Genomic DNA, 13,745 nt, shown 5'->3' with positions numbered 1-13,745 from the left:
TCTGATAAGTACTATTGAAACTTATCTCTCACTGGGTCAATCTGTTGGAAACTTTGTAAAGTTGTTTGGTGTATGTGAAAGAACTATCCAGCTCCTAGGAATCTTATAGACTTTTAGCTTTCAAATGTATTAGTGTTAATTTTTGTCTGTGTTGTGTGGTTAATAATGAGTTTGTGATTTATTCTCTTAGACTTTACATGTGAGCTCTCAACCAAAGATGCACTGGAGCTACGCAGGGACCGCCTCCCTCATTTCCATACTGCACAAGGAAAAGTAAAAATAAATAAATGTATAAATAAATAAATATGGAAATAAATACATGTGGGAATAAATAAATAAATAATAAATGAAGGCATAAATAAATAAATATAATTAAAAAAAAATTACAAATAAATAAAATTTTAAAAGAATCTAAATAAATTTTAAATAATAATAAATAGTAAATAAATAAAATAATAAAATAATAAATTAAGGGAAAAAAAAGTAATACAAAAATAAATTTAGGATTACATTTAATTAAAAATGAATTATATTTGTTTTATCAAGTCATTTATTCCTTTAATTATTTCCCTATTATTACATTTATTTATTTATCTATCTATTATTTATATATTTACTTATTTACTTACTCTTAATTTCTGCAGGTTTGGTCCCCCATACAAGGAGACAACACACTACATTAAGAGCCAGGGGGATGTAAACTTTTGAACAGGATGATCTCTGTCAATTGTTATTATTTTGTTTAAAGATCTTGTTTTTTTTTTTTTTTACTAAGTACTGTCCTTCAGAAGCTACATAAGATATTTATGTTTTCCAGGAGACAAAATAATTACAATTTACATTGATTAAACTTATGACCACAACTGTAGCTACCTTAAAAGCTACTGAAAAAGTAACTAGTGTACATTGAAGCTGCTTTGTCAAAGTAAGGAAAATCAGCTGTGACAATTTTAAATTTTATTATGCAGATACTTTTTTGCAGGGTACACGGTGGCTTAGTGGTTAGCATGTTCGCCTCACACCTGCAGGGTCCGGGGTTTGATTCCTGCCGGGGCCATGTGTGTGCGGAGTCTGCATGTTCTCCCTGTGCTGCGGGGGTTTCCACCGGGTACTCCAGTTTCCTCCCCCAGTCCAAAGACATGCATGGTAGGCTGACTGGCATGTCTAAAGTGTCCGTAGTGTGTGTATGTGATTGTGCCCTGCGATGGGCAGGCACCCTGTCCAAGGTGTACCCCTCCTTGTGCCCGATAGGCTCCAGGTTCCCCGGTGACCCTGAAGAAGGAGTAAGCGGTTGAAGATGGATGGATGGATACTTTTGCGCAAAATGTACAAACTTTATACAAAGGTATGTCATAACAAATATATAGTATTTGGCTTTTCTATTTGCAAATCATTGAGTAAGAAGCAGTTAATATTACTTAACTGTAAAACAGCAATCATCAAAAAAGCAACAGATACGGAGGAAGCTCACTTCAATATTCTTGGTTTGGATTGTATCTGGAAATAACTGTAGTCCATATAAACTTGAATTAAAAGCTGTGATTGGGTATTTGCTGCAATATGAATAATAATGCTGATTATTGTTTGTTAATTTATATTAATTTGCACCAGCTATTAGACTAAACCATACCTGTGGTCAGCTGCCATGTTCTGTCAAAACATTTACCTATTTCAGTAATTCACTGCTTCACGCATTAATTCAACAAAAAATACGCAACACCTAATGGTATTACTCCTGATCACCCTCAAGAGCAAACACATAAAGCACAATGGTGCCTATTTTCATTTTTGGTTTGCATAGGTTGCAGACAAACAAGAATGCTTTACTGTGTAATTTTTTCACACTCAGACACCAATAAACAAGCCTTGTATTTTCCATAATCTTGTATTAATCACTAGAAAAATGGCAGTTCTGAACCTGTAGCATGGTTCTGTTATTTTTCAGACAGGTCAATGCAGGCGGAGGTGCACTAACTTACATTGCACACTGATAAGAAGTATTGAACTTGGTCATAGAGGGCTACGATAGCTTGCATATTGCAATTTGTTTGATTTTCTTTACAGTACTGGTGTCACCTTCTTTTTGGAGTAATGATTTTACACTCTGTGGTAGTTTTTTTTTTTTTTTTCATTTTGGTTTATTTTGCACCAACATTAAATAGTTGACAGATGACTGCGATGGTCATGGTGATGACCATAAAATCATCAGCATTGTCATGAATATCAGAGAAGGAATTCTGAACTACAGTTCCCAGCAGCCACTGCACCTCATTGCATCACAGTCATATGACCACCTGCACCTGAATCACATTCTTGTTAACGAGCACTCATGTGTATATAGTCACAGTTTGCAATGTATTTCTTGTCTTACGTTTGTCTTCCTTTGCCGTTGTCTATGTTGCTGTGTTTATGATCTTTGTTTCACTGTTATTCTTTGCCTTAGTGTTTTGCAGCCTATTCATAGTTCTTGTTTTGTTTTGCTATTAATTAAAAGTAAATCTGCACTTGCATCCGTCTCGCCTTGAAATTGTGACAAGCATCATCATTAAGTCCAACATGGTTCCACATAGTTGGGTAACTTGTATCAGTTGGGATAAAATGAATGCCTGTATGTTTTCATCATTCCACAGCTACCTTTTTATAAAAGTAACTTAGCATCAAAACCTTTCACAGGTAAAAATGTAAAATGCATATGAATCACATTTTTATTTAGTTGTGGAATAAGTTGTGAGTAACATGTTATAACAATATAAATACAAGAATCACATGATCATATTACTTTCCAAAAAATATGGCAATATATGACACTAGCATAATGTGAATTTGTTAGAGTAAAATAAAGTACAGCTATAACATAAGACTTCGCATTTTACAAACATAAGGTAATAATAGACAACAAGACAATCATTTCCGCACTTTAGAGTACACTTCATATACTTCTGTTATCACTGAGGTGCACCTTATTTTGTATAATATTGGAGTAGCTGGCTAGTTAATCTAACAAGTTCATTACTCCAGCAAGCTAGGTTTGCTGGTTAGGTTGCCAAATGTTGGTTTGGTGATGCCTTTTAAGTGGTAATTTGTGATTTGTTATGACATCACGTTCCACCTTGGGACATTAAACATGTGAAGTGGGGGAAAAAAAAAACATGGACACCTTCACAAAAGGCTGTCTTTTGTTTGCTCTGATTGCTCTGACTGGTCTTGAGCGGCCCAGCCAGAGCCCAGACTTGAACCCGTTTGAACATCTCTGGAGATATCTGAAAATGGCTGTGCACCGACACTTCCCACCCAACCTGATGAAGCTTGAGAGGTCCTGCCAAGAAGAATGGGAGAAACTGCCCAAAAATAGGTGTGCCAAGCTTGTAACATCATACCCAAAAAGACTTGAGGCTGTAATTGGTGCCAAAGGTGCGTCAACAAAGTATTGAGCAAAGGCTGTGAATACTTATGTACATGTGCTTTTTTTGTTTTTTATTTTTAATAAATTTGCAAAGATTTCAATCAAACTACTTTCATGTTGTCATAATGGGGTATTGTTTGTAGAATTTTGAGGAAAATCATGAATTTAATCCATTTTGGAATAAGGCTGTAACATAACAAAATTTGGAAAAAGGGAAGCGCTGTGAATACTTTCCGGATGCACTGTATATATACGGAGGTTAATAAGAAAGAGCAAGACAGTTCATGAGAGTCAGGTGCAAACAGTGATGTGAGGGTGTAATCAAGACAGATCTAGAACAGCTGGAAACTAGGAAACAGGAAGTCTGAGGTAAACAGGAAGCCTTTCTGACAACTGAATCAGGCAATTTATAATACAACTTAATGTAATAAATCATGATTAGCAAGTAATTTTAAATACACACCATTACACAAGTCTCTTCAACCTTTATCTTGAATCTGCTTATACTTTGTCCAAGTTTGTATTATGATTAAAAAAAAAGAAAGAAAAGAAAGAAAACAGATGATGAAAACTAATACAACATGAGGTGAAAAATAGTCACATCAAGGCATGTCAACATCACTCAGAACGCACGTACACCCAGGCTTCAGAAGGCATTTTTTTATGGCCTAATCAATGCAATGACGATGATAACAAGTCTCTCTCCTGTGACAAGGCTGCGGCTTGGCTGTATCGGACAAAGTCATCAGCGGAATTTTCTACTGAGGCTCTCGGAGGGAGGAATGCCACGCCACTGCGTGACAAATACATACGCTGTGCACTGGAAAGATAAGCTCTAAATAAAACCTGGGTGACAGAAGCGAGTGAATGAAGAGGAGGGGGCAGAGACCTGCCATTCTGACCACAGAGAGAGAGAGGCTTTACGTGTGCTATTATATATTAATGCTTAAATGAGTTTAGTGTGGGGGCTCCATGAAGAAATTGTGTGTGCTTCTTTGTATTTTTATCAATATCAGTATAATTATTACTATTAGAAGTAGTGCAGTAGATAATGTGTCCTGTAGAGCTTTGAGGTAGAAAATATGTATATTAAATGGGGGGAAAAACAAACAAAAAAAAAAACAATTAAATTAAAAAATGTAAATTTTTCTAGAAACAAAACAATATGAAAAGACAATGTGTCATTCTACTTTACGCAATTTATAATTATAATAACAATAAGAATTATTATTATTATTATTATTATTATTATTACATTAATTACATATGAATTGATTGTTAAGTGATAAATAATTAATGAATAATTGCTTTAATTTAAATAATAATCCTGTACCACAGTTGTTGACATTGCCTAGCAATGTCAACAACTGCCTAGAAAAAAATTAATAAAAACACTAGACTATGTCAGTGGAATCTTTTTTTTTCTCAGATGCATTTATTATTATTATTATTATTATTATTATTATTATTTTTTTTATTATTATTATTATTTTTTTTACAGGAACAAAAACAAACAACTTTCAGAAACAAATGCTCTTCTCACAACCCAAATTCATTTTTATTTGCTTTTAGGTTCTGAACACAGCTTTATCTGGAAAAACAAAAAAAACAAAAAAAACAAAAAAAAAAAAACACGTAGTTTATGGGTGTCCCTTGTATTGCTGTAGCAGGGAGACAAAAATCTTAAATACTACAGTTAGATTGTAGATGTTGACCCTATATCTTTTTAAAACAAAAAAAAGTAGTAGTAGTAATAATAATAATAATAATAATAATAATAATTATTATTATTATTATTATTATTATTATTATTATTATTGTTATTATTATTATTATTATTATTATAAATTGCATAAAGTAGAATGACTTGCATTGTCTTTTCATATTGTTTCATTTCTAGAAAAAATTACATTTGTTTAATTTAATTGTTTTTGTTTGTTTGTTTGTTTTTTTCCCCATTTAATGTACATATTTTCTCCTGTCAACTCTCTCCAGACTGGGCATCACCAGAACGGTTCTGCGCTGGGTGGAATCCTATCTCTCAGACAGATCCTTCAAGATATCATGGAGGGCAGGTGTTTCTGAAACTCAGCAACTCACAACTGGTGTTCCGCAGGGGTCAGTTCTGGGTCCACTGCTCTTTTGTTTCTACACTACATCTCTGGGGCAGGTGATTGAGTCTCATGGCTTCTCATATCATTGCTATGCTGATGACACCCAGCTCTATTTGTACTTCCAGCTTGATGATCCATCCGTCTCTGCACCTATCTCTGCTTGCCTGTCGGACAACTCGGTCTGGATGACGGAACACCACCTTAAGCTCAACCTGGCAAAATCTGAGCTTCTTGTCATCCCAGCCTGTCCCTCAATCAACCGCAACCTCACTGTATAGCTCGGCTCAACCACACTCAAGCCAACCAGGACGGCCAGGAACCTTGGTGTCATTCTCAATGACAGCTTTACCTTTTGATCTCAACAACTGCACAGTCCTGTAGTTTCATCCTATACAACATCAAGAAAATCAGACCCTACCTCACCGAACAGACTACACAGATGCTAGTCCAGGCTCTTGTTATCTCAAAACTGGACTATTGTAACTCACTACTCTCGGGCCTCCTGGCCAGCTCCATCAAACAGCTCCAAATGATTCAGAATGAAGCAGCACGCCTCGTATTCAACCAGCCCAAGAGAACCCATGTCACACCCCTCTTCATCTCCCTCCACTGGCTTCCTGTAGCCACCTGCATCAAATCATTGATGCTCACCTACAAGACCTTGTCTGGAACAGCACCCTCCTACATCAACTCTCTCCTGAAGGCTTACGTTCCCTCATGCAATCTGTGATCAATCAACGACTGACGCTTAATAGTACCTACTCAGCGTGGCTCAAGGTCCCTTTCAAGAACATTCAAACTAACTGTTCCTCCAGTGGTGGAATAAACTTCCAACCTCAATCTGGATTGCAGAATCTCTCACCATCTTCAAAAAACAGCTAAAGATCCACCTCTTCCGTGAACACCTAACCAATCCATAAAAAAACAAAAACAAAAACAAAAACAAAAAACAGAAAAAAAACTTACTCTGGCACTTACACCTCGACTTTGCGCACTTTGCTTCTACTGGTGTTACGACATGGCGAAATCGGCGCGCAACTCACAAAGTGTAGTGCCGCCCAGGGGCGTGGCGGAGGAGGACTACACTTCCCAGTCATACCCACGCTCGAGTTCGCCGGAGTTCTGATTACGAACACCTGTACACACCTAAGGTTATATAAGGGCCTCCCTAGCATGAGCCGCTTGCGAAGTAACCGCTCAGCAGCCTTGTCTCTGTTTAATTACCAAGCTGATTTTGCCGTGTCGTACTTCGGCTCCCGGAGTGAGCCCTTTGGTGGGGGGGGCTCTGTTACGACACGGCGAAATCGGCACGGCAGCTCACAAAGTGTAGTGCCGCCCAGGGACGTGATTACGAACACGTGTACACACCTAAGGTTATATAAGGGCCTCCCTAACATGAGCCACTTGCGAAGTAACCGCTCAGCAGCCTTGTCTCTGTTTGATTACCAAGCCGATTTCGCTGTGTCGTAACAGAGCCCCCCCACAAAGGGCTCACTCCGGGAGCCGAAGTTCTCCGAGGCCCCCCCCCCTCGGGGGGCCGGTTTGTCTGGATGAGCCGCGTGGAAGTCCTTACGCAGGCCTGCGTCCAGAACGTCTCGTCCTGGAACAAAACCACGCGCTAGCGGTGTACCGGGATGAGATATCCGCGTTGCGTGCCGAAGTCTCGTGACTGAGCGTTTCCGCATCCACCAACGCCACGCCCCCGGCCCTCGCATCACCACCGCCGACCGCCCCAGCGTATGTTCAGCCGACACCAGTTGCGCACATTCCAGCGCTGGCTGTTCACACTCCTGCCCCGGCTGTTCATGCTCCTGCGCCGCCGGCGCACAACCCGCCTCTGCCCACATCAGAGAGATACGCTGGGGAGCCGGAGCGATGCAAGGGCTTCATGTTACAATGTGCGCTGTTCTTCGAGAGTCACCCAGAGATGCCTGAGGTCCGTAAGTTGACCCATTTTATGGAATTACTCTCCGGAACAGCCTTGGCGTGGGCCACGGCTGAGTGGGAGCGGGGAGGGGGTGTCAGACCCTCGTTAGATGACTTCCTTGCCCGGTTCCAGCGCGCCTTTGATCATTCTCCTGATGGCTGGGAGACTGGTGATGAGCTCATGCAACTCAAACAGGGCTCTCGTACTGCAAGAGAGTATGTGCTAGAGTTTCGCACTATCGCTGCCCGAAGTGGCTGGAACAAACCAGCCCTTAAGACCGCATTCCGCCGTGGCCTCGATCCGGAGTTACTGCATAAGTTGGCCTGGAGAGACTTAAGCGGGCCTTCACCACAGCTCCCATTCTCAGACATCCCTCCAGGCCGTTTGTCATGGAGGTCGACGCGTTGGAGGTGGGAGTGGGAGCAATTCTATCGCAAAGGTTTGGTGAGAGTCCCAAGTTACACCCCGTGGCGTTTTTTTCCCAGAAGTTGTCGCCAGCAGAGCGCAACTATGATGTGGGGAACCGTGAACTTCTGGCCATCAAGCTGGCCCTTGAAGAGTGGAGACACTGGTTGGAGGGGGCAGTACACCCATTTGTTATCTTCACGGACCATAAGAATTTGGAATATCTACGTACCGCCAAACGGCTCACTCCTCGCCAAGCCCGCTGGTCCTTATTCTTCTCCAGGTTCCAGTTCACCCTGTCTTACTGACCTGGTTCAAAGAATACAAAGGCCGACGCCCTGTCTCGCACTTATGCCCCAGAGCGGCCGACGGAGCAAGAGAGTTACATTGTGCCTCCCTCCTGCATAGTGGGCGCCTTGGAGTGGCCCCTAGCACAGAACCTAGCCCGTATTCCCAGCGCAAGAATCCCAGCAGCCTGTCCTCCTGACAAGCAGTTCGTGCCCAAGCGGTACCATCTTGAACTCATCACCTGGGCCCACACGACTTTGGCCACGGGCCACCCGGGGGCCCGCCGCACTTACCAACTGCTGGCTGAGAAGTACTGGTGGCCCAACATGCCCAGAGAGGTTCAGCGCATCGTATCCTCGTGTTCCTCTTGCGCTCAGTCCAAAGGCCCACGTGCGCTCCCGGCTGGGAAGTTGGTACCCTTACCCATACCTGAACGTCCGTGGTCCCATCTGGCCCTCGATTTCATAACCGACCTGCCAAAGTCGCAGGGGAACTCCGCGATACTGGTGGTCGTATATCGGTTCTCGAAGTCCCTGCGCTTAATTCCATTACCAGCCATCCCATCTGCCTTCACCACTCCGGAACTCCTGTTTCAACAGGTCTTTCACTACTTTGGCATCCCCGAGGAGATTGTGACTGATAGGGGGCCACAGTTCACATCGCGGGTTTGGGCCAGCTTTATGAGGAAGATGGGGGTCACCATTAATCTCACGTCCGGTTACCACCCCCAGGCCAACGGACAGGCAGAACGGGCCAACCAGGAAGTCATACGGTTCCTTCGGACTTACTGCTCTGCCAACCCAGGGGACTGGAGTCAGTACCTTCCATGGGCGGAATACGCCCAGAACTCGCTACGGAATTCCGCCACCCAGCTCACCCCGTTCCAGTGTGTTTTGGGTTACCAACCGCCATTATTCCCCTGGAACGCATCCCACACAGACTCGCCAGCAGTGGATGAGTGGTTCCGCCGAAGTAAACAGGTCTGGGAACGTGCCCATCAACAGCTGGTGCAGGCATCCCACATCGCTAAACAAAAGGCCGACCGGCGCCGGAGGGCTCACCCTAATTATCAACCCGGGGACCAGGTGTGGCTCTCCACAAGAGATCTGAGACCCCTCACGGGCACAAAACTTCAACCGAAGTATATCGGGCTCTTCCGAATACTGAGGCAAATTAATGAAGTCACGTATCGTCTGGACCTTCCGAGACACAGTCGCATCGCCCCGTCTTTCCACGTCTCACTTCTCAAACCGGTGATCTCAGGCCCCTTGGCCACAGCGGTGCCGGAGGATTCCCCACCAGAACCGTTGGAGATAGAAGGCCGCCCAGCCTACCGCGTCCGTGACATTCTAGACTCCAGACGGAGGAGAGGGGGACTTCAGTATCTGGTAGACTGGGAGGGGTATGGACCAGAGGACCAGTGCTGGGTCCCAGCCCGAGACATTCTGGACGCAGGCCTGCGTAAGGACTTCCACGCGGCTCATCCAGACAAACCGGCCCCCGGGGGGGAGGCCTCGGAGAACTTCGGCTCCCGGAGTGAGCCCTTTGTGGGGGGGGGGGGGCTCTGTTACGACACGGCGAAATCGGTGCGGCAGCTCACAAAATGTAGTGCCGCCCAGGGACATGGCGGAGGAGGACTACACTTCCCAGTCATACCCGCGCTCGAGTTCGCCGGAGTTCTGATTACGAACACCTGTACACACCTAAGGTTATATAAGGGCCTCCCTAGCATGAGCCGCTTGCGAAGTAACCGCTCAGCAGCCTCGTCTCTGTTTGATTACCAAGCCGGTTTCATTGTAAGTGTTTACCCTGGTGCTCGACTTCACACTCGTCTCTCACTACGCTTTTGCCTACGTCCCTGATATACAGCTTACCTGCTCGGTCCCGAGTCGATTCTCGTCCTGTGTTCAGTCACACGCCATCTCTCCGCTCGCCTGCGCTTGTCTCCGTCAGCGCTTCGTAACAACTGGAACTCAATAAATGGATCTTGTATGGTAGCACTACTTGTAATGTTCTCCTCTTGATATATCGCTTTGCTTGTATTTTCTCATTTATAAGTCACTTTGAATAATGTCTGCTAAATGAATAAATGTAAATGTAAATGTAAATGTAAAACATATTGGTTCATGAGGCACAACGCTGGCAACAAACATACTAAAAAGATGTTGCTTTAGAACAGACAAATGTTTTGCCAATGTTAAAGGTAATGACAAAAACTTTGTATTTATCATAGTTTTTCATATAATACATATTTCTGGCTGAAAATCTCAGCCTATAGTCTTACAGCTGTCACAAAAACCTCGAAACGGTACGGAAGCAGGAGCGGGAAGCGGGTGAAGAGCGTAGGATCGGGAAGTTCAAGAAACGTAGTCGTAGAGTAGGCAAGGGTCAAGAGATCGGGCCGAGGGTCGAGGATCACGAGAAACAAACGAGCTAGAACGGCTTGGTAACGCAGAGAACTAAGCTACTGAGCGTATACTTTGCGTAGATTCTGGGTGGATGTCTTCCCTAAGTACTAGTGTGTGTGTGTGTGATTGGTGCCAGGTGTGTCTGATCAGAACTCCGGGGATGGTGAGCGCATGCGTGCCTGGGATGTGAGTATTGCATCTTGGGAATTTGAGTTCTGATCGGACCGAGCTGTGACAACAGCACTTTCTCAAATGCAGTGTTTTTGAGTTAATGTATTAAGCTGTAATTTTTCATTTTCATGTTTTCACAAATAAACTTTTTTTTATGTTTAATTTTTATGTACCTTGGTCAGCACAGTGGTAGTCATTTTTGGAGAGTGCGAGAGAGAGAGAGAGAGAGAGAGAGAGAGAGAGAGAGAGAGAGAGAGAAATGTTAAAGTAAAAATAAAATAAAAATTATTATACACCTTACCATATCATCTCTCTCCTTTCACAATATTGTTATGATAAGTATGTGAGTGTGTGTATTATAAGCCTTGACATACTTTTCCATGTTCTTGTATACTGTTTACACTTCCAGCTGGTCATGTCATGATTGACTAGATAGGCATGATGAGCACATATACATGCACAACAACATGTTCCAAATCTTTAGATGGAATCATCTTTCAGGATCTGTTTCTCATAATAATGTGGTTATCATGACACTGTGACTAAATATAGCATTTACTTGCATTTAACATACACCACAGAAAACATATGGAAAGCTGAATATCAACCTGATCTCACACAAAATTCTTAGGATTAAAAAAATTATATTAAAATGTAAATTGAAAGGAATAAACACTTCAAGCCCTGCTGTAGTAAGAAAATAATCAATGACGAGGTGGTGTCTGATGGGGCAGAGGACCATTACCACCAAAAAGTTAATTAGTAAGTGTTTTATTCTTCTTAAAAGGCAGTGACTTGCCAGCTAGTACATTTTTTTTTATTATTAAAGAATAACATGTCATTCTTCTTATCCATTTAAGGTTACAGTGGTGCTTGAAAGTGCTCGGATTTTCTATATATCTGTATAAATATGACAGTTTCACACAAGTCCAAAAAGTAGACAAAGAGAACCTAATTAAACAAATTAAACTTCAAAGCAGCTAAAGGTCTCTCTCACACTGGCTAATGTAAATTTTCGTGAGTCCACCATCAGAAGAACACTGAACAGCAATTGTGTGCATGGTAGGGTTGCAAGGAGAAAGCCACTGCTCTACAAAAATAATATTGCTGCCCTTCAACAGTTTGCTAAAGATCACTGAGACAAGCCAGAAGGCTAATGGCAAAAAAAAAAAAAAAAAAAAAAAAAAGGTGGAAACCAAAACCAAAATGAAACCAAAATACCACTTTTTGTGGTAGTATTACCACATAGTATTATGTTTGGAGAAAGGAAAACACTGCATTCCAGCATATGGACCTTATCTCATCTGTGAAACATGATGGTGGTAGTATCATAGTATCATGGTTTGGGCCTGTTTTGCTGCATCTGGGCCAGGATGGCTTGCCCTCATTGATGGAACAACAAATTCTGAATTAATCTAGCAAATTCTAAAGGAAAATGTCAGGAATCTGTCCATGAAATGAATCTCAAGAGAAAGTGGGTCATGCAGCAAGACAACTACCCAAAGCACATAAGTCATTCTACCAAAGAATGGTTAAAAAAGAATAAAGTTAACGTTTTGGAATGGCCAAGTGAAAGTTCTAACCTTAATCCAATAGAAAGATTATGGAAGAACCTGAAGCAAGCAGATCATGTGGGGAAACCAACAAACATCCCAGAGTTGATGCTGTTTTGGGCTAAAATTCCCCCAAGCCAATGTGCAGGACTGATCAACAGTTACCGGAAATGTTTAGTTGCAGTTATTGCTGCACAAGGGGGTCACACCAGATACTGAAAGCACAAGTTCACATACTTTTGCCACTCACAGATATACAATATTGGATCATTTTCCTCAATAAATAAATTGCCAAGTTTAATATTTTAGTCCCATTTGTTTAATTGGGTTCTCTTTATCTACTTTTAGGACTTGTGTTAAAATCTGATGTTTTTGGTCACATTTATGCATAGATATTATAAATTCTAAAGGGTTCACAAACTTTAAAGCACCACTGTACATTTAATGTTAAGAAACAAGTTATCGCAAATGTTATACAGCTATAAACAGTTGTTCTCTCAGCAACCTCTCGTTTTTCTTTTTCTTTAGGTGTGGCTTTTTACAGAGAAACCACTGTACTGAAGGTTTTCATGTGTCTGAAAACTGAGTTACAACTTTAAAGTACTGGCACTGGAGACTCCTTCCAAATATGCTAAGTAAACTTGCCCTCACAGAAAACATCTGGGTTACACATGTAACCCTGTTCCCTGAGAAGGGAATGAGACGTTGCATGATCTTCACGCTGTGGGAAAGTGAATACTCACTTTTTTTTCACCCTTATTGGACCCAATAGGTGCAATTTCTCTTGTTCTGGTGTGAGGAATGGAGAAGGGCAGAAATCCTGCAACACTACTGGCATATAATCCGACCTAGGATATAGAAAGCCCTTGCTAATCCAGGGGCAAAGTCAAGAGAGGAAGGGGAAACAGAGAAAGCTTGTAGATTTCCTACTAACTTGAGAGATGTCAGAGCCAGCAGAAGAGCTACATTTAGAGCCAGAAGCTTCTCTGAGGCTGACTCTAAGGGCTCAAATGGGGCACTTGACAGACCTTCCAAGACCACAGGAAACCTCAATGTTAGAGGATTTTGCCTCACAGAGGCTCCATCAATAGGGGCATGGCTGGCCGAAATGGCGGCCATGTAGACCCTGATTATAGAAGGAGCCAACCCTGCTGAGAAACATCCTTATAAGAACTCCAGGACTGTAGCTATTGTGCAGTTTACTGGGTCTAGCTGACGTTTCTCACACCACGAGACAAAAACTCACCACTTGCACGCATACAATTTTCTCATGGGTGGTGCTCAAACATTGGTCTCTACAACCTCAGTTGTGAGACCAGACTCTATGAGCTGGTGCCCTCAGGGGCCAGACCCACAGTGTCCACAGTTCCTGCCGAGGGTGATAAATCAGCACTCCGGCTTGAGACAATAGATCCCTGCAGACGGGAATTTCCCAAGGAGTCCCGTCTAGCAGGGATATTATCTCTGAGAACCATA

The sequence above is a fragment of the Ictalurus furcatus genome, chromosome 19 (assembly GCF_023375685.1).
Source record: "Ictalurus furcatus strain D&B chromosome 19, Billie_1.0, whole genome shotgun sequence".
Lineage (NCBI taxonomy): Eukaryota > Metazoa > Chordata > Actinopteri > Siluriformes > Ictaluridae > Ictalurus > Ictalurus furcatus.
The sequence above is the reverse complement of the archived record's forward strand: the minus strand, read 5'-3'. Positions refer to the sequence as shown.